Consider the following 22,271-nt stretch of genomic DNA (forward strand, 5'->3'; position numbering starts at 1 on the left):
TTCCCACTTGAAGCCAAACCACCGCCAGGCGATGGACCCCCTGCTGGTTCTTTTGGGAATTAATTCTTATAGTCTATGCAGTTACTTATATCCATCCATCCATCCATTACCTACTGCTTATTCCCTTTGGGGTCGGGGAGGAGCGCTGATGCCTATCTCAGCTACAACCGGATGGAAGGCGGGGTACACACTGGACAAGTCGCCACTTCATCACAGATAGACAACATTCACACTCACATTCACACACTAGGGACCATTTAGTGTTGCCAATCAACCTATCCCCAGGTGCATGTTTTTAGAGGTGGGAGGGGCCTATCCCCAGGTGCATGTCTTTGGAGGTGGGAGGGGCCTATCTCCAGGTGCATGTCTTTGGAGGTGGGCGGGGCCTATCCCCAGGTGCATGTCTTAGGCCCCTCCCACCTCCAAAGACATGCACCTGGAGATAGGCCCCTCCCACCTCCAATCTCCAGGTGCATGTCTTTGGAGGTGGGAGGAACCTGGAGTACCCGGACGGAACCCATGTAGTCACGGGGAGAACATGCAAACTCCACATAGAAAGATCCCGAGCCCGGGATTGAACTCAGGACTACTCAGGACCTTCGTATTGTGAGGCACATGCACTAACCCCTATGCCACTGTGCTTCCCCAAGTTATATATATATATATATATATATATATATATATATATATATATATATATAGTCAGCTCCTTCTTCACCACAATGGATCGATACAGCGTCCACATTACTGAAGTCCGCCTGTCCATCTCACCATCCACTCTCCCCCACTGGTGAACAAGACCCCCAGGTACTTGAACTCCTCCACTTGGGGCAGGGTCTCCTCCCCAACCCGGAGATGGCACGCCACCCTTTTTCCGGGCGAGAACCATGGACTCGGACTTGGAGGTCCTGATTCCCATCCCAGTCGCTTCACACTCGCCAGCGAACTGATCCGGTGAGAGCTGAAGATCCTGGCCATTTTTGACCCTCCCATATTTATTCATTTGCTGACTTGCCACTTTTGCCTCATCCCATTTCGCGAGAGTTTTCATTATTTGCAAAGCTGCAGGCGATGGCTCTCTGACTCCTCCTGATGACAAGGTCACAGTGCCACCTTGTTGACATCACTTCAGTGCCGCTCCACTAAAACGCCTTAAGCTTCCGAGTCATGCGCTGGAAGTGTGCCGCCAACAATGGGGAGGAAGACCCCTCGCGTAAAACTTAGTGACACACACACACACACACACACACACACACTCCTTTCTCCTTTTGAGCCTGGCCACACACTTTTAAAGGCCTGGCTTCCACCCCCACCAGTCTTCCAGGCCCAGACAAAGGGTGGAGAGCGGCCAGGTGTTGGCCACTGCTGCTGCAGGCCGTAAAAGCAGCCTCCAGCTGCCCTCGCCCCCCCCCCATTGTGTGCCTCCATTGTGTGCACACCCGCCCCTCCTTCATTCATCCGCCACACAGGGGACGTCCTTTCAGCCTTGTGTATGTGTGTGTGTATGTGTGTGTGTGTGTGTGTGTGTGTGTGTGTGTGTGTGTGTGTGTGTGTGTGTGTGAAGTACGCGTGCCTTGGGGAAAGCGGGTGTCGCGGGTCTCCTCCTCCTCCTCCTGCCGGTGTGTCGGCCCCTCACGATGCCACACCTCCCTGTGATTGGCGGAGACCCCAGCGCTCCCGACAAGGGAATGGCAGACATGGTTGGTTCCATCTGTTCCGCCGCTCATTGTCCAAGTTGCTTCTGGACGGACAACACAGATCTGCAACTGGCTGATCTTCAGGTTTTTCATGAATGGAGTCATGTAGGAAGCAAGGCGGGGTGCACTTTTTTTCTTGTCCTTTTTGGTTGATGCACTGAAGATGTGGTAAGTGTTTGCTACTAAAGAGGTGTCTTTGTAACTGTCTTCCTGTGCAAAGTTGTTGGATAGAGCGATAGTAGAGTGGAATTATATTCTAAACTGGGGTGTCCAAAGTGTGGCCTGGGGGCCATTTGCAGTCCGCAGCGTATTTTTTTTAACATCCTGCTGAACATTTTATAAATGCCATAAAAAAATTTTAAAAACTAAAATATTTTTTTTCTCTCTCCTGGATCTATTTTTTAAACGCAGTGCATTTATTAGTTCGTTTTTATTTATTTATTAATAGTTTTTATGTATTTATTTTCTAATATGACATTCACTGTAACTATTCATTTTTTTTCTAAAAACAAAACAAAAGGGGAAATGTTAAAGGACAAGATATGACCCGGACTCAGAAAATGTGCAGAGACTCCTCTCACCCCCACCAACATTCCCTCTAAGGTGCACACCTGCACACCTCTCACGCGTCCTCTGTGCACAGCAAATTAATGCCGTGCAGGAAATCAAAAATCCCATCTGAACTTTAAACAAAATAATCACATTACTATTTATTCTGTATGATTTTGCAATGCAACTCTATGAGTGACAAGTGACAACAAGAGCAGCCCAATGAATAAAACATTCTTTGCCAACACAGTTCAATTATCGTCTGCTGAGACACTTTACAGACAGGCATTGCATCAATCACTTTATTGAGCATAACTGTTTGTTACCACACCAAAAACATGCAGGGTTTCCCACACATTCATTTATTTGTGGCGGCCCGCCACGAAAGAATTACGGCCGCCACAAATAAAATAAAATAAAAATGTTTCGGCTTTTGACTCGCTCGACCGCTCATAAAAGCAATGGGACTCAGTCTGTGAATGGAGCTTGTTGTTACATATTATATGAATATGTAAATATTATATAAATATGTACATAAAGTGTTGTAATTATATTCCAACTCCGCGTTGTTCTTGGTCATCGTTTTGCCACCTTATGTTGTATGTTTTGTATTTTACATTTCCAGTTCATTTGATCATCTATTAATACTCCCAAAAATCTGGTTTCTTTTACCCTTTCGATATCTACTCCGTCTATTTGTATTCATGTCTGATGCTCTTTTCTACTGTTACCAAGTAGCATCATTTTAGTTTTACTGAGATTCAAAGATAGTCTGTTTTTTTCAAACCATTTTTTAAATTTGTTAATTTCTCCCATTATTATTTGTATTATCTTCTGTGTGTTCTCTCCTGAACCGAAAGCAGTCGTGTCATCGGTGTAACGCAGGTGTCAAATACATTTGCGGAGACTATTAGGCTCTTGTCTTGCTATTTACTCTTTGTGCACTTCCTAGTCACGTGACCGCCACAGTCCAATCAGCTGTAGGCATATACCGGTAGCCGAAAGTGACTGCTATGCTCTTGCTGTAGTTAATCTTTGGCAACTCGGCACTCCTCCCTTGTCACGTGACCGCCGCGGTCCAATTGGTGGTCCTTATAGGCCGATAGCAGGAAGTAGCCAGGAGACAGGACATAAGAGATCGATTGCATTTCTGCTGGAGGTAGTTTTTAAACCTTCTTTTCACCTGAAATATTGTGCTGACGCTTTTTTAAACTACATGCCTATTTTGTAACTTTATAGAGCCGACTTCCAGCGCCAGATTTTTTGTCATTAAGCTGTGTTTGACTGTAGAAGCTGAGTTGGTGAGTCCATATTCATGACAATAGCACTTTAAGCATTCATCTTTCTTCATTGCAACATCTTTCTGGAATATACTCAATCCTCCATATAAAAGGTTTGACTTCAACTAATGATCACATTTGTGTATTGAATGTACTTTTATGTGTTTAGATCATAAGTACATTTAGTGCACTGACTGTATTGTATTGCTCATAATTATGACATGGATATGTAAGAAAGGTTCTGGCTCTTACACAGACCAGACTTCTCTTTTTGATGGCGAGCTAAGGAAAATAATCACCTAGTCCAAGGATCAAGTTTGGAAGATTCCAGCCAGGAAGCTGAGCACCACCTGCTCTGTCTGGGCAGGTAAGAGGCTCTCGAGCCGACACTTTACAATTGTCACTTTACCTGCAGCACATGGACTGTACTGCCGTCCTTTTTTTCCCAAGAACAACTATCTGAACTGAGATTTAAACAAGATCCAGGGACACTGATTAGTTTAAATGGAATTGTATATATGTATATAGTACTTGTGTTTTTCTCTTTAAATTGCTTTCATGTTGAATGGCCAATCAACTCATTGTGTGTGTGTGTGTGTGTGTGTGTGTGTGTGTGTGTGTGTGTGTGTGTGTGTGTGTGTGTGTGTGTGTGTGTGTGTGTGTGTATATATATCTGCTGTCCATCATTGTGTGTGTATATCTGCTGTCCGTCACTAATTCTCTAATACACGCTGTCAACCAAACTACAATTCAAGCTCTGCCTCTCTCTATGAGTTGAAACCATAAATATATTTAGTGCATTGCTTTGTAGCACGTATAGGTTACATCTGCAAATAAAACTAACTTCAAGTCCTTTGTAACTTTACAAATGGATGGATGGATGGATGGATGGATAAACAATCTTGGTCCCAGTATTGATCCCTGAGGTACACCACAAGATATATCCAACCGTGTTGACATATTTTCACCCATCTTCACATATTGCTTCCTGTTGGTTAATTATCAATCAATCAATCAATCAATGTTTACTTATATAGCCCTAAATCACTAGTGTCTCAAAGGGCTGCACAAACCACCACGACATCCTCGGTAGGCCCACATAAGGGCAAGGAAAACTCACACCCAGTGGGACGTCGGTGACAGTGATGACTATGAGAACCTTGGAGAGGAGGAAAGCAATGGATGTCGAGCGGGTCTAACATGATACTGTGAAAGTTCAATCCACAATGGATCCAACACAGTCGCGAGAGTCCAGTCCAATCCAATCCAAAGCGGATCCAACACAGCAGCGAGAGTCCCGTTCCCAGCGGAGCCAGCAGGAAACCGTCCCAAGCGGAGGCGGATCAGCATCGCAGAGATGTCCCCAGCCGATACACAGGCAAGCAGTACATGGCCACCGGATCGGACCGGACCCCCTCCACAAGGGAGAGTGGGACATAGAAGAAAAAGAAAAGAAACGGCAGATCAACTGGTCTAAAAAGGGAGTCTATTTAAAGGCTAGAGTATACAAATTAGTTTTAAGGTGAGACTTAAATGCTTCTACTGAGGTGGCATCTCGAACTGTTACCGGGAGGGCATTCCAGAGTACTGGAGCCCGAACGGAAAACGCTCTATAGCCCGCAGACTTTTTTTGGGCTTTGGGAATCACTAACAAGCCGGAGTCCTTTGAACGCAGATTTCTTGCCGGGACATATGGTACAATACAATCGGCAAGATAGGATGGAGCTAGACCGTGTAGTATTTTATACGTAAGTAGTAAAACCTTAAAGTCACATCTTAAGTGCACAGGAAGCCAGTGCAGGTGAGCCAGTACAGGTATATATGTATGTATATATGTATATAAAGGTATATACAGTACAGGCGTAATATGATCAAACTTTCTTGTTCTTGTCAAAAGTCTAGCAGCCGCATTTTGTACCAACTGTAATCTTTTAATGCTAGACATGGGGAGACCCGAAAATAATACGTTACAGTAGTCGAGGCGAGACGTAACAAACGCATGGATAATGATCTCAGCGTCTTTAGTGGACAGAATGGAGCGAATTTTAGCGATATTACGGAGATGAAAGAAGGCCGTTTTAGTAACGCTTTTAATGTGTGCCTCAAAGGAGAGAGTTGGGTGGAAGATAATACCCAGATTCTTTACCGTGTCGCCTTGTTTAATTGTTTGGTTGTCAAATATTAGAGTTGTATTATTAAATAGAGTTCGGTGTCTAGCAGGACCGATAATCAGCATTTCCGTTTTTTTGGCGTTGAGTTGCAAAAAGTTAGCGGACATCCATTGTTTAATTTCATTAAGACACGCCTCCAACTGACTACAATCCGGCGTGTTGGTCAGCTTTAGGGGCATGTAGAGTTGGGTGTCATCAGCATAACAGTGTAAGCTAACACCGTATTTGCGTATGATGTCACCTAGCGGTAGCATGTAGATGCTGAAGAGTGCAGGGCCAAGGACCGAACGGACCTAATAATACAAAGAGCTCCTTGATCAGTTTCCCAGGAAGAGGGTCAAGTAAACATGTTGTTTGTTTTATTCCATTTACACGTTGTAACAATTCCTCTAATGTTATTTCCTCAAAACGAGAGAAACTATTTTGGAGGGCAGTATCCGCCGTATATACAATCGTGTCAGTGTTAATAGAACCCCGTTGTAGCTGGGACGCATTGTCTTTAATCTCCTTTCTAATGACTTCAATTTTCTTACTAAAGAATTGCATAAAGTCATCAGCTGAGTGGGTGGAGCTACTGGAAGGAGTCCCTTGTTGGGTTAGCGATGCTACCGTACTAAACAAAAATTTAGGATCGTTTTTATTACAGTGGATGAGATTTGAGTAATAATTAGCTTTAGCTAAGGTAAGCATGCGTTTATAAGTTATTAAACCATCACTAAATGCTTGATGGTGCACCTCAAGTTTAGTCGTGCGCCATTTGCGTTCCAGCTTTCTACATAATAATTTCTGAGCTCTAGTTTCTTCAGTAAACCACGGGGTGCGCTTTTTTGGAGCCTTTTTTAACTTTAGCGGTGCTATGTTATCAATGGTTTCGCTCAGGGCGTCGTTAAAGTTGTTAGTGAGGTTATCAATAGAGCCCACATACTTTGGGAATGGTGCCATTACCGAGGGCAGTAGGTCAGCAAGAGTTGTCGTTGTGGCCGTATTAATGTTGCGGCTGCTATAGCAGTTATTATTATTATTAGTTTGACGAACATGCGTCTGAACCTCGAATTTTATAAGGTAATGATCGGACAATACTTTAGTATACGGGAGTATCGTAACTTTGGAAGCGGTGATACCCCTGACAAGCACTAGGTCTATCGTATTACCGTTGCGATGCGTGGGTTCATTTATTATTTGTGTGAGACCACAGCTATCAATTATAGTCTGGAGCGCTACGCACGGTTGGTCCGATGGGGTATTCATGTGGATATTAAAGTCCCCCATTATGATTATATTATCGGCGTGTGTCACTAGATCAGCAACGAACTCTGAGAATTCATTGATAAAGTCCGAATAGGGCCCTGGGGGGCGGTAGATAACGGCCAGGTGTAGAGGCAGCGGTGTGACAGACCTCATAGTAAGCACCTCAAACGATTTATATTTATTATTTATGTTAGGACTAAGGTTAAAGTTTTCGTTGTATATTAGTGCGACCCCCCTACCCCTTTTAAGCGGACGGGCAATATGCGCATGTGTAAAGTTAGGAGGACATGCCTCATTTAGCGCAAAAAAGTCGTTTGGTTTTAGCCAGGTTTCGCTGAGACCGATGACGTTAAGATTGTTGTCTCTGATAATATCATTAACTAACCGTAGTAGCAATATTAATAATGTTGTGTTTATTATGTCCAGTGCATTTAGTATAGTTACGACCATATCTAGGAATTGATACGACAGGAATTTTCCGATTGTTTGATTGTTGTTTTGATAAACTGCACGCATCATGGTTAGCCACCTCGGTAACGGGGATTTTCCGATTGTTTGTTTGTTGCTTTGATAAACTGCACGCATCATAGTTAGCCACCTCAGTAACGGGGATCTTCCGATTGTTTGTTTGTTGCTTTGATAAACTGCACGCATCATAGTTAGCCACCTCAGTAATGGGGATCTTCCGATTGTTTGTTTGTTGCTTTGATAAACTGCACGCATCATAGTTAGCCACCTCAGTAACGGGGATCTTCCGATTGTTTGTTTGTTGCTTTGATAAACTGCACGCATCATAGTTAGCCACCTCAGTAACGGGGATCTTCCGATTGTTTGTTTGTTGCTTTGATAAACAGCACGCATCATAGTTAGCCACCTCAGTAAAACACATGTCCAACTCTGAAACACTCAAAGCAGAAAAAACGTGTTCTAATTTAACTGACTCCTTACCCAGACCAGTAGTCTCGCATCTTTCATTTAAATCCGTCTTCATGATGGAGGGAAGTGGTGTACTGTGGGGATTAGCCTTCTGCTTTGTTTTTAGCCCCGCTCGACATCCGCGTTTCCGATCACACCGCTGGCGTCTGCTCCGTAGACGGCCCCCGCTGCTACTAGACTCCCCTGCTTCACAGGCCGCTGGATGTAGCCGCCGACGTATTCCCATGCTAGTTAGCAAGTCTAGCACGCAAGCGTCTATCAGTCCAAAACGGCTTGATATGTCCACATCCAGAAGTGTCTGGCGGTCGTACGTGATCACAGAGTGACCACGATGCGAGCCAGCCATAAAGTTTGTGGAATTGTCCGGTATTTCTGCCAAATGTTCCATCTTTAGCAGGAGCTCCGCAATGTTGCAGCTTCTTACCCAGATCAATACCAAACCTCTGATGCCATATCGTTCTAGTTTTTGTATTAAAATATCATGATTAATTGTGTCAAATGTTAATCCAAGGATATTATTCATGAAATATTGTCACTAGATTTCATAAATGCTAATAAAAAGATGTTTTACAGACAAAGTTACAGGAACTAGATGTAATCTCTGAAAGGGGTAACATTTCTTGTAAAGGCAGGACATACAATACTAGCACATAGTTCATGAAAAACATGTTTTTTTGTTCTTGTCATTGTTAGAGGGCAAATTCAATTATTTTAATAAAACATTCAAATTGTTATGATGTCAGGTTTGAGACAGGTGTGACGCTGGTGTGGCCACAGTGTGCACGTCTGATCTTGCTCACATGTGCTCCACTGAATGTGTTTGCTCACACACATGACAAATTAGAGGGAACATTGACCCCCACCAAGGACTGTTTCCACTGCTGGACTCTAGAGAGAGGTTCCGTAGCAGAGGTTCTGTATCAGCTTCTTCCCTCAGGCCGTAAGACTGTTGAACGCATCATAATTAAATAATCCCCTCGATTCCCCCAAAAAACTGATTAAGTGGCTGGAATATAAAGACAATATAACATACATTCATAAACGTGGATGCATATGAAAAAGTGCAATATATCGGTACAGTAATTTATTTATTCATATCTGCACCTTATTGCTCTTTTATCCTGCACTACCAGGAGCTCATGCAACTAAATATTGTTCTTATCTGTACTGTAAAGTTCAAATTTGAATGACTATAAATGTAGTCTAAGTCTAATTACTTATTTTTCTGAAATGATTGCAATAAAGTAGTAATTGTCAAACTGTAGTACATCTGCCACTAGTGGTACACACACCTTATCTAGTAGTTAACCAAATTCTCCCATTAATTAAATATTCAAACACAGTGTTACTGTTCAAACTGTGTGTAATGTTACAGTGGTAAAAAAGTATTAAATACATTTGCTAAATAAAACCGGTGCCTTGTTTTTAATGAATACTTGGGTCTACTACGCTACTTCTATTTTAATGTTTGTCATTAAAGTGGTACTTGGAAAGCCACTTACTTTAAAAAGTGGATTAAAAGTGAAAAGGTGTAAAATGTGGCAGACTGTGACAACACAAAGCTGCCATGTCGGCTCTTTTTTTACTTACAATCTGTCATTGTTAAACAAATGAATCAAAATCAATGTTGTTATGAATTATTAACCTATTCAAGGCTCAAATTACGTTACATCACACATTCTATTCAACAAACCTAAAGAAATGATCTAGAGACTTAAGCGTTGAAAGTAAAACATAAAAAGTACTTGTTTTTGAAACTTTTATAAGTGGGGCCCTTTTGCCTCCTTAAACATTTTAGTGGGACTTTTATTCCCATACAATCAAAAAATAATAATAAATTAAAATTAATGTTATGTTCTATTTAAGGCTCTAATTATTTCACATCAATTATTTCACTTTTAAATGTTTTAGGGGTAAAGAATTGCATATTTCTTAAACAGGCTTTTGACAAAAAGGACATGAAACATACAATTATATACTGGACAAAAATATAAAAGCAACACTTTTGTTTTTGTTCACATTTTTCATGAGTTGAACTCAAAGATGTAAAACTTTTACTTCATACTCAAATGACCTATTCTTCTTAAATATTGTTCACAAATCTGTCCAAATCTCTTAGGGAGAGTTTCTTCTTTGCCAAGATAATCATCCCACCTCACAGGTGTGGCATATCAAGATGCTGAATTTGGAGGTCCGGGGCTCGTGTAGTTACACGTGGTCTGTGGTTGTGAGGCCGGGTGGATGTACTGCCAAATTCCCTGAAACGCCTTAGGAGACGCCTTATGGTAGGGAAAGGAACATTCACTTCACGGGCAAGAGTTCTGATGAGCATTTGAGCATTCCTGCAGTCAGCATGCCGACTGCACGCTCCCTCAAAACTTGCAACATTTGTGGCATTGTGCTGTGTGATAAAACTGCACATTTCAGTTTGGCCTTTTATTGGGGGCAGCCTAAGGCACACCTGTGCAATAATCATGCTGTTTAATCAGGATCTTGGTATGCCACACCTGTTAGGTGGGACAGATTTTTTGAACAATATTTGAGAGGAATATGTCTTTCGTGTGGATATAGTAAAAGTTTTTGAACCCATGGAAAATGGGAGCAAAAACAAAAAGTGTTGCTTTTATATTTTTGTTCAGTGTACTAATAACCACAGACCTAAAATTGATAGAGATATTTTGGTTAGATAAAAAAAAAAAATTAATGTAAAATATGACTTGGACCAGAGGTGTCACTGAGGGCCACATGGTGGTTATGCTTGGCCCCAGAGGGCCGCTTCTAACAGTGAATATTATTACACAATTTTTAAAATGCATTTTATGTGTAGATTTTTTTCAAAACTAAAATGTAATAAAAATATGGTAAGCTGCGATAAATTCACCTCAAAATATGGTGTATATTACTGTAAATGGAAAAACAGTACTGATGTTTTCATGGTTAAAAAAAAAAGGCTTCTCAGTTGCCAGAATTTTACTGTATAATTTACATATGTTGTTTTTTTTTTTACCTTAAATAAAAAAAAAAGCAATTTTAGAGTAAAATGTTGGCACCTGAGCTGCCAGTTTGTTTGTTTTTTATTGCAAATCAACAACTGTAGATTTTTGGGTGTATTACTGTTATTCTTGCAACCACAGTTTACTGCAATAAAACAAAGTACTGTTTTTTTCATTTAGATAAGAATGCTGTTAAAACCACAGTCATTTTGACAATTTGACCATGAAATCTATTGCTACTTTTACATTGCACCATTTGATGGATAACTGGCTTTGAAATCATTATTAGTAGTATTTATTTCTATTTAAAAATGGTTTGAATGTTTGATAATATATTTTTGCATATTCAGACAATATTTAAGTGAACAGGATTTGCGATTACATGGAGTATATATTTTTATTTCTCCCAAAATAGAAAGAAAGAATACATTTAGTAAGAAAAGTGACAGTACTTTTATTGATACATATTATTTCCAGGCTTTCCAGGGCCAAATAAAATGAAGTGAGGGGCCACACTTGAGTTGACACTTTACCAAAACTGACGAGAGCCTTACAGGTTTAAAAAAAACAACAAGTATATATTGGATTGATTTTGAAAATGAAAAATATGAAAATGGCCCCCGCATGCTTTCATTTTTTTAGTGCACGGCCTTCAGTGGAAAAAGTGTGGACACCCCTGTTGAAAAAGCTGCTTATGGATGTCAAGTTTGGGTGAATCTTGCACTTGGGGCCTGAAAAGTCTTCAATGTTGATCAAAAGTGTCACAAAAGTTGATTTGCTCATGTGTAAGTCGGGGGAAGCCCAGCGTCATCATGACCTCCTAGTGTCAGACAACCCCCCCCCCAAGAGAGACCCCCCACCAACTCCCGCACACTTTCAACCGCCGCCTTGCAAGCCTCCCAAACGGCCAGCGTCACGTTACATATTTACATATTCATGACTCGCCGGGAGGCGGACTGTTTGGGTTTGAAAGATGCGCCGTTGGGGCGACTCGGGGCCAACGTTGTGTTGGGGCCGATAGTTGCTTTAAATGTGGGAGGTTGGCAGAAGACTAGGGAATGGAGATTTATTGTCACTGCACAAGTACAACAACATCTTATTTGGACGACCACAACTGGGGTGACAAAATAGTTTTAGTGGCTAGGTTTGTTTACCACGCAAGGAATTTGACTTGGTGGACTGTTATGGAAATATTCATGGAGAAAAACTACAAACCCCCTTTCCATATGAGTTGGGAAATGGTGTTAGATGTAAATATAAACAGAATACAATGATTTGCAAATCCTTTTCAAGCCATATTCAGTTGAATATGCTACAAAGACAACATATTTCATGTTCAAACTCATAAATATATATTTTTTTGCAAATAATCATTAACTTTAGAATTTGATGCTAGTGACACGTGCCAAAGAAGTTGGGAAAGGTGGCAATAAATACTGATAAAGTTGAGGAATGCTCATCAAACACTTATTTGGAACATCCCACAGGTGTGCAGGCTAATGATGATATTGATGATGTTATGGAGCGTAAATGTTGAAATCCCTAAATTTCTTGCAATGTCACTTTGAAAAACGTTGTTCTTAAACTGTTTGACTATTTGCTCACGCAGTTGTGGACAAAGGGGTGTACCTCGCCCCATCCTTTCTTGTGAAAGACTGAGCATTTTTTGGGAAGCTGTTTTTATAGCCAATCATGGCACCCACCTGTTCCCAATTAGCCTGCACACCTGTGGGATGTTCCAAATAAGTGTTTGATGAGCATTCCTCAACTTTATCAGTATTTTTTGCCACCTTTCGCAACTTCTTTGTCATGTGTTGCTGGCATCAAATTCTAAAGTTAATGATTGTTTGCAAAAAAAAAAGTTTATGAGTTTAGCTCATAAACTAGGGGCGGTTTAGCTCGGTTGGTAGAGTGGCCGTGCCAGCAACTTGAGGGTTGCAGGTTCGATTCCCGCTTCTGCCAACCTAGTCGCTGCCGTTGTGTCCTTGGGCAAGACACTTTACCCACCTGCTCCCAGTACCACCCACACTGGTTTAAATGTAACATAGATATTGGGTTTCACTATGTAAAGCGCTTTGAGTCACTAGAAAAAAAGCGCTATATAAATATAATTCACTTCACTAATTCACATGAGTTTGAACATCAAATATGTTGTCTTTGTAGCATATTCAACTGAATATGGGTTGAAAAGGATTTGCAAATCATTGTATTCCGTTTATATTTACATCTAACACAATTTCCCAACTCATATGGAAACGGGGTTTGTACTAACATCCAAATAACGTGTGCTAAATAGCATGTGCAAACTATAGGATTGTCTGTAGCGTTAGTGGAAGTGTTGCAGGTGATTCACTATGGAGGGACAAATGGGGAAAAAAATAAATATATATTTAAATAATCACTTACAGGTGTCAATAATTATAATGAGAGTTTAAGGGGAACTGCAGTTTTTGAAACTTTGCCTATCTTTTACAAACATTGTGAGAGACAAGAAGACAAAAGCTTTTTGTTTTTGTCAATTTCTAACTTCTAGAAACGTGCTTGTTGAGGTGGCTAACAAGGCAGCTGATGGGAGCTAGCAATTCTACCTCTAAATCATTTAAAAAATGCATTCAACATGTTCCGTTCTGCCGCATTTTTCTATCTTAAAAATGGTTCTTGTCTCTCATGATTGTGAACGAAAGGCAAAATTCCCGCTAAAGAGTGCAGTTCCCCATTAAATACACAAGTTTTGTTAAATGTCCAAAAAATCAATATAAGTTTAGTGAATTTATTTAATGTGACTAACATTTAATTACTTAGTGATTAATTATTGAGTATTGATTAAATTAATGATTTAAATAATGGCACATTTAATTACTATTTAAATATGAATTTATTTATTAGATTTGTTGGGGGCGTGGTTGGGGCAGGGGGCGTGGTTAAGAGGGTGGCGTATAATTTACCAACTGGAGTATTTCATTTATGTTTCATATATATATATATATATATATATATATATATATATATATATATATATATATATATATATATATACATATATTTGAGTAACCATTTGTTCTGCCATTTGCGTATTGGCGAGCGATCTCCGAATCCGGGAACATCCTTCACGGATTTGTTGTAGACATCCGCAAATAAGAAAGGGGATGTTGCTTCCAGCTATCAGCATAGCCATCTTTGTCCCAGCATAAGATACACCATCGAGTCTCCATTTTGCGAGGTGGCCCATAATACTGGGTTGTGAACGATGCTGCGCTGCGGACGCTTTGTGCTTTGCTGACCGTTCATGGCTGAATATCTGTTCGGCCGCCGTGTTCAATGGAGAAGTCTGTTCTACAAAAATTACAGGCAACATACCCCTTCCCCTTCCAACTCTCCTGGATAAACTGAAATTCTTGTTTCCAATCGTTCTGGAACTTGCAAGCGTATTTCTTCATTTTGCTCGTCGACGGTGTAATATATTGGGTTGGAGTCAATAACCAGGCGACGTGATGAAGTTACATCTTTTTACTGGGGGCTTCAGAACAGACTCCTAATGCATGTTCCTTGACTGCACTTAAATGTAGAATATATTTACATTCTATTCTATGTACAGTAGATGGCAGTATTGTCCTGTTTAAGACGGTCACAACATTGAGTCAGGTTTGACTCAATGTTGGGGGGGCGTGGCCTCCAGCTCCGCGTGAATTTCGGGAGATTTTCGAGAGAAAATTTGTCCCGGGAGGTTTTCGGGAGTGTCCCGGAAAATCCGTGAGTGTTGGCAAGTATGCCTTGCATGGCCATGAGTGTGTGAATGTGTGAATGTGTGCATAGTGTCAAAGCGCTATACAAGTATCATCTATTTACACTTTACATTGCAAGTGCTAAATTAGGATATTTGCATCTCCCCCACCCAGGATTGTAATAAGTATCTGAATACAAATGAGCACATATTCTGCATATTGATGAATGAGTAAAACAGCACATTGATTTTATTGTAGAGCATTAATTTTAAAGTACCATGGAGTACATTAGCATGTGAAGGGTTTTAAGAGTCTGGGAAGTGTTTCAAAGTTTGAGTGAAAGCTGCGTGGAGAACTTCTAAAGAGTTTGGGCAAGCGTGGCTCAGACGTTCAGAAACTTGTGGGTTTCTGGTACGAATCCAGCTTCCACCATGGTAGGCACTACAATTGTGTCCCTGGGCAAGGCACTTCACCCACTTTGCTCCGAGTTCCACTAAGGCTGGTCTGTGAATATGTATACATGTTTGGTGGTTGGCACAACTTGGCAACCAGGATTCCGTCAGTCTACCCCGAGGCAGCAGTGGCTACAAATGTAGCTTACCACCACCAGGTGTGAATGCATGATGGGTTCTCACTTCTCTGTGAGCGCTTTGAGTGTCTAGAAAAGTGCTGTATAAATCAAATGCATTATTATTAGTAGTATTATGTTGAAGAGGTTGATTTCCCCAACTGATGTGTACATAGAAATGCTTGATTTCTATTGGCTAATAAGGTCCAGTTTTGTACCTGACCTGTACCTTTATATATACATTATTATTATATATAAATCTTAAAATAAACGGTATCCCTATTTTGCGGCAGTGTTTATTGAAGTGCAGAAATCAATCACTGTTTTACATTACTTAACATTTAGCACAGTAATACTAAACATTTGACCAGAGTTGCTGATTAATAGCAGTAATTACACACATACTACACCTTCACTGTGACATTATACAAACACAACTTCATTTAACCAATCCTCTCAGAGAGGTAATAATAATGCTATTCTTTCATAATATTCTACTAATGGTATCATTTTAAAATGTATATGTACAGTGGTGGTCATAAGTGTACATGTATGTATATTTCTGGGGATACGTTTTATATATATATATATGTATATGTGTATATATATATATATATATATATATATATATATATATATATATATATATATATATATATGTGTATATATATATATATATATATATGTATATGTGTATATATATATATATATATACGATCTATCACGGGTTTGTCTCTGTGGGATATAGAAAATGACTATATCGTAATATTCGAGTACACGTTCTCACGCAGGACTTTTAGCTGCAGGCGTACACTTCAGACTCTTCTCACTCTTTCCTGTCTCTCCTCACAGACAAGCAGGCGCACATTCTTACATACGTCACAAACTGTCACCTCATACCTCACATACGTGTCCGCCCTCGCAGGGCAGAGAGATAGCGGCGTGGCTAACGTTAGCTGCTAACGAAGCTGTATGAGAAAGATGGTGCGGATCTGGTAACAAATGAAGGAAGACTTAATTCCCAATAAAAACAGCAGGGTTTCCATCGTCTGGCGGTGATTCAGCTTCAAGTGGGAATATGTCGAACAGACAACCCTAATTTGTCAAGTGTGGGGGGAAGAAGCGTTGCTATAAAAAGTAGCATTACTGCTAATATGTAGCATCATTTGTAAGTCACTCGCTAGAGAATTTCATAACCTTAGTAACATACCACATAGTGAAGGATGAATACTATTTGATTTCTTATAATGCAGCTCATTTTTATTTGACACTTAAAATGTCTCTGACAATATTGCACTTTATTATTTTGGAAATGACTTGAATGTTTGTGCCATCGCTTAATAACTTTAATAAATACACTTTTGGTCAACTGACTTAGTTGGGATTTCCCTCTCTGCATGAAAGTTTAAAAGTAGCATATATGAATGCAGTAGTAAGAAGAATGTTTGAATGTAGACACATAGAATCATCATACTGCTGTGATTATATGCATCAAGTGTTCATTCAAGGACAAGGCAAAATATCGTAATATATATCGTATATCGCGATATGGCCTAAAAATATCGCGATATTAAAAAAAAGCCAATATTGCCCAGCCCTACTGTACATATACATTCACTGTACAAACATACATATACACATACTGTACATATACATTCACTGTACAAACATACACATACTGTACATATACATTCACTGTACAAACATACATATACTGTACATATACATTCATTGTACAAACATTCATATACACATACTGTACATATACATTCACTGTACAAACATACATATACACATACTGTACATATACATTCATTGTACAAACAAACATACACTTACTGTACATATACATTCACTGTACAAACATACATAGACACATACATGTACATATACATTCACTGTACAAACATACATATACTGTACATATACATTTACTGTACAAACATACATATACACACACTGTACATTATACATTCACTGAACAAACATAAATATATACATACTGTACATATACATTTACTGTACAAACATACATATACACATACTGTACATATACATTCACTGAACAAACATAAATATATACATACTGTACATATACATTTACTGTACAAACATACATATACACATACTGTACATATACAAGTACACATACATACATACACTCATGCACATAATCATTAAACATACATTAACGTTGTTGCCCTAGGGTAAACTGGGTACCACATGGCACACTGACAAAGCTTAACCTATTGTTACTATAACAATCTACAAGGTTAATATAGGTTGCCTCTCTCTCTTCCCCTCCATCTTTCGGTATTCCTTTTTTTTTTATCTCTCTAGTTATTATGTATAACTATTGTTGCATTTGAACAACTGTATTGTTGATAATAGAGGTAAACTATTGGTATTGTTCATGATCAATAGCACTATTTCTATTGGTATTTGCAATGCTACATGTGTAGTGTAATAATGCTCATTGTCATTTCTATGTTATTTATTTCACTAACTCCTTTTTTTCTATCACTTTTACCATCATATTTGTACATATTGTATGTGCTGATGTTGTTCTATTGTTGTTGTCTCTCTGTCTAATCCCCCTCTTATCCCCACAATGTCCCCCTCTGTCTTCCTTTTCTTCTCTTTCTATCCCCTCTTGCTCCGGCCCGGCTGCACCAAATGATAATATAAATACATTTAATAAAGTCAAATACAAAAAGGCAACAAGAGAAGTATCCTGCACTTCTCTTTTGTAAAGTCAATCTGAACAGCCGATATGGGCATCTACATCTACATCTACATCTACATCTACATCTACATTTACATCTACATCTACATCTACATCTACATCTACATCTACATCTACATCTACATCTACATCAACTATATGATTTGCCTGAGAAGATGGACAGGACACAAATAAATAAATAAGTGTACATACAGTTGTAAAGAACATGATGTCATGGCTGTCTTCACTTTCCAATCATTTCTACAACTCTTGTTTTTTTGTGATGTAGTGATTGGAGCACATACTTGTTGCTCACAACAAACATTCATGAAGTTTGCTTCTTTTATGAATTTATTATGTCTCTACTGAAAATGTGAGCCATCAAAAGTATACGTACAGCAATGTTCATATTTGCTTACATGTCCCTTGGCAAGTTTACCTGCAATAAGGTGCTTTTGCTAGCCATCCACAAGCTTCTGTGCACATTTTCACCACAAAATTGCTGCAGTTCAGCTAAATGTGTTGCTTTTCTGACCTGGACTTGTTTCTTCAGCATTGTCCACGCCTTTAAGTCAGGACTTTGGGAAGGCCGTTTCAAAACCCTCATTCTAGCCTGATTTAGCCATTCCTTTACCATTTTTGAGGTGTGTTTGGGGTCATTGTGCTGTTGGAACACCCAACTGCGCCCAAGACCCAACCTCCCCCCTGATGATTTTAGTTTGTCCTGAACAATTTGGAGCTCATCCTCCTTTTTCATTGTCCCATTTAAAGCAGCAGTTCCATTGGCAGCAAAACAGGCCCAGGTCATAATACTACCACCACCATGCTTGACACTAGGTTTGGTGTTCCTGGGATTAAAGGCCTCACCTTTTCTCCTCCAAACATTATGCCAGGTATTGTGGTCAAACAGCTCCATTTTTGTTTAATCTGACCACAGAACTTTACTCTAGATGGTCTTATCTTTGTCCATGTGGTGTCAGATGAAACAAAAAAATCTTCATGAATGTTTTTTGTGAACAAAAAGTATCAGAATCAGAATCAGACATACTTTATTTATCCCCGAGTGCAAGTTATAATTTCAGCACAATCCCATTCAAGATCAGACAAACATTACAGGGAGACAGAACAGGATCGCTGCCGGGTCTGCAAGTATGTGCTCCAATCATTACATCACAAACACATGAGAGTTGTAGAAATGATTGGAAACTCAAGACAGCCATGACATCATCTTCTTTACAACAGTATCTACACTTATGACCACCACTGTACATATTACATTTATTTATAACCATTATTGATTGTTATGAACAAAATATTATAATATTAGTTGATTAGACATAATTGCATTCTATTAAGATTGTTTTATCCAATATTAAAATAAATAAAGTAACCAAATATTAAAAGTTGCTCAGAACAAGATGGGGCGTATTTGTATACGTCCAAAACAATAAGGATTTAGTCAACCAAATGGAGTGTTGTGGTGGGGTGGTGTGGGGTTGGGTGGTGTGTGGTGGTGTGTGGTGTGGTGTGGGGTGGTGTGGTGTGGTGTGGTGTGGGGTGGGGTGGGGTGGGGTGTGGTGTGGTGTGGTGTAGTGTAGTGTGGTGTGGGGTTGGGTGGGGTGGGGCGTTGGTGTTTCAGTGAGGCCCCTCCCTTCACCCCACTCTCTGATTGAACTCACGCCCCTGTCTGGGCGCTTTGAGAGGTGTGTGTGTGTGTGTGTGTGTGTGTGTGTGTGTGTGTGTGTGTGTGTGTGTGTGTGTGTGTGTGTGTGTGTGTGTATACTGTGTAGGATGGTTTCAACAGCTGTAGCTTAGCAACAGTAGCTTGGCCATGTTGCTACGTAGCCCCCTCCATCAAATGCCCCCTGTGTCGCCGCCCCTAATCTGCATCCCACCCTCACCCTCACCCCCGCCATCTTCTTTCATCCACCTGACCTTCTCATGGACACTCACACTTAAATGTCTTGTTGTGCTGCAGCATGTCTGCTTTCTGTTTGCAGACACACACACACTTCAATCTTCTCCTGTTCCCTCGAAAGATTTTGGTTTCACTACATTTCCTCATCGGAGATCAACTTTCCCTCTAACACACCACTCCTCTCGTATTGCTGTGCACGGCCCCCCTACTCTATTCATTTCCACCCCCAGCTTAGCACACACACACACACACACACACACACACACACACACACACACACACAAAGGGCAGGCAGGGCAGGCAGCATATGGGCTATAATTAGTAAGTAGAATGTGCAATTGTTTGCCCCAAAGTTAACGGCTGGGCGTCTTCTTTTTGTATGAGCAGTTTCTGGGGCGTGGATTAATATGTTGTGGCACGGCTTTATAAAGACAACCCCCCCCTCCCGCTAAAAAGAAGCGGGAATCTTTGAATTATGTGGCGAGGCCTGACAGGCTGTGGTCTGGCTGGGCCCGCTCAGACGTCTCAAACAGGCTGTCAGTGCCAATACAAACTTTGTACTTTTTCATTCTGTTGAACATTCTGACTAACTTTGTCATTATGGCTGAATTCTGACTTGTGCTCATTGAAAATAGTGTTGTCCGGATCTGAAACTGAAACTGATATTAATAAAAGTCTCAATCAATTAGTCCACACCACCTCATCTTTCCTGGTGAGAACGATGTCCCCCACTTTAATAAGGTCCAACAAAAGGATGTAATTAGAGCCCGACTTGTATGGAACTTCTGGAAACGATTACAATTTTACAAGGTTCAAAAAAATAGAAAAAACCTTTAAATTACTTTCAAATTATATCGAAGGCAGAACATTAACCATTAAATATTTTTAAAAATTGGGGCAGGAACTTTTCTTTATGGTTATATGCATTGTCTAAAGAATGTGACATTTGGGCATGCAAAAACATCTCTGGGCACAAAATGAAATCCACACAACTAAACACTACTCAGTGGTCTAGTGGTCTAGTGGTTAGTGTGCGCCCTGAGATCAGTTGGTCGTGAGTTCAAAACATTGGTACTTTAAATTTAATAGTGAATGAAGTCACTGACTTTCTTAAAGTTGATATGGGACCCAATCAACCTTAAGAAAGTCAGTAACTTCACTATTAAAGTGGATGATGTTGCATAAATATATATAAATATATGCATATATATACATATATATATATGCATATATATACAGTATATGCATGTATATGCATATATATAAATATATGCATATATATATATATATACACACTTATATATGTATATAATATATATATGTGTATATATGCATATACACATATATATGCACATATATATAAATATATATTCATATATCTGCTCATATATTTACATAAATATATGCATATATACACAAATATATATGTACATATGTGCGTGTGTATATATACACGTGTGTGTGTATATATCCATATATACATATATATATATATTATTTACATATATATGTGTGTATATATATATATATATGTGTATATGTACGTGTATATGTGTATATATGTGTATATGTACGTGTATATGTGTATATATATGTATGTACGTATATATCTATATATTTGTGTACATACATGTATATATGTGTATATATACGTGTATATACTGTATGTCTGTATATATATGTGTATGTATGTGTACATATATATACACGTTTGTGTATATATATGTGTATATTTATGTGTATATATAAATGTGTGTATATATATATATATACTGTATATGCATATATGTGTATATGTATATATACCTGTGTGTATATATACGTGTATATATGTATATATACGTGTATAAGTGTATATATATATGTGTGTATATATATGTATATACAGTATACGTGTATATGTCTATATATGTGTGTATAAGTGTATATACTGTATGTGTGTATATATATATATATATATGTGTATGGATGTGTATATATATATATACATATATAATTGTGTATATTTATGTGTATATATATATATATGTATGTATATGGGTGTGTATATATACATATATTTGTGTATATATACCTAAATATATGTTTGTATATATATGCATCTTACATACATGTTTATATTTACATATATGTATATATATGTATGTGTATATATACGTGTATATATGTGTGTATTATTGATTGATGTGTCAGACAAGTAGTATCATACTCATGTGTCATGGGCGTCATGTTTCATACGTCATGATTCCCAACCAAGTACTGAGTGTTTGATTTTGTTTTGCTGTTATAAATCTTTTTTTTATTTGGTCTGAGGAAATATTCCAATTTTTTGAGATAGGGTTTTTGAGTTTTCTTAAGCTGTATGCCATAATCAGCAATATTAAAATAACAAAAGGCTTGCAATATTTCAGTTGATGTGTAATGAATCCAGAATGTATGACATTTTCATGTTTTTAGTTGCATT

At 39.1% G+C, this 22,271-nt stretch overlaps 1 protein-coding gene across 2 annotated transcripts in view; it reads left to right on the plus strand.

The window, feature by feature from the left end:
• Positions 1-22,271, plus strand: part of LOC133544572 (probable ribonuclease ZC3H12C) — a 41,641-nt gene that overhangs the window by 4,381 nt on the left and 14,989 nt on the right. The window contains exon 2 of one of the 2 annotated variants that reach the window (XM_061890055.1): positions 3,783-3,893. The exons of the other annotated variant lie outside the window; for it this stretch is intronic. The gene's annotated coding sequence lies outside the window, so the exon portion shown is untranslated. The remainder of the gene's footprint in view (positions 1-3,782; positions 3,894-22,271) is intronic. 2 annotated transcript variants of the gene reach the window in all.

Source organism: Nerophis ophidion, linkage group LG27 (genome assembly GCF_033978795.1).
Source record: "Nerophis ophidion isolate RoL-2023_Sa linkage group LG27, RoL_Noph_v1.0, whole genome shotgun sequence".
Taxonomy (NCBI): domain Eukaryota; kingdom Metazoa; phylum Chordata; class Actinopteri; order Syngnathiformes; family Syngnathidae; genus Nerophis; species Nerophis ophidion.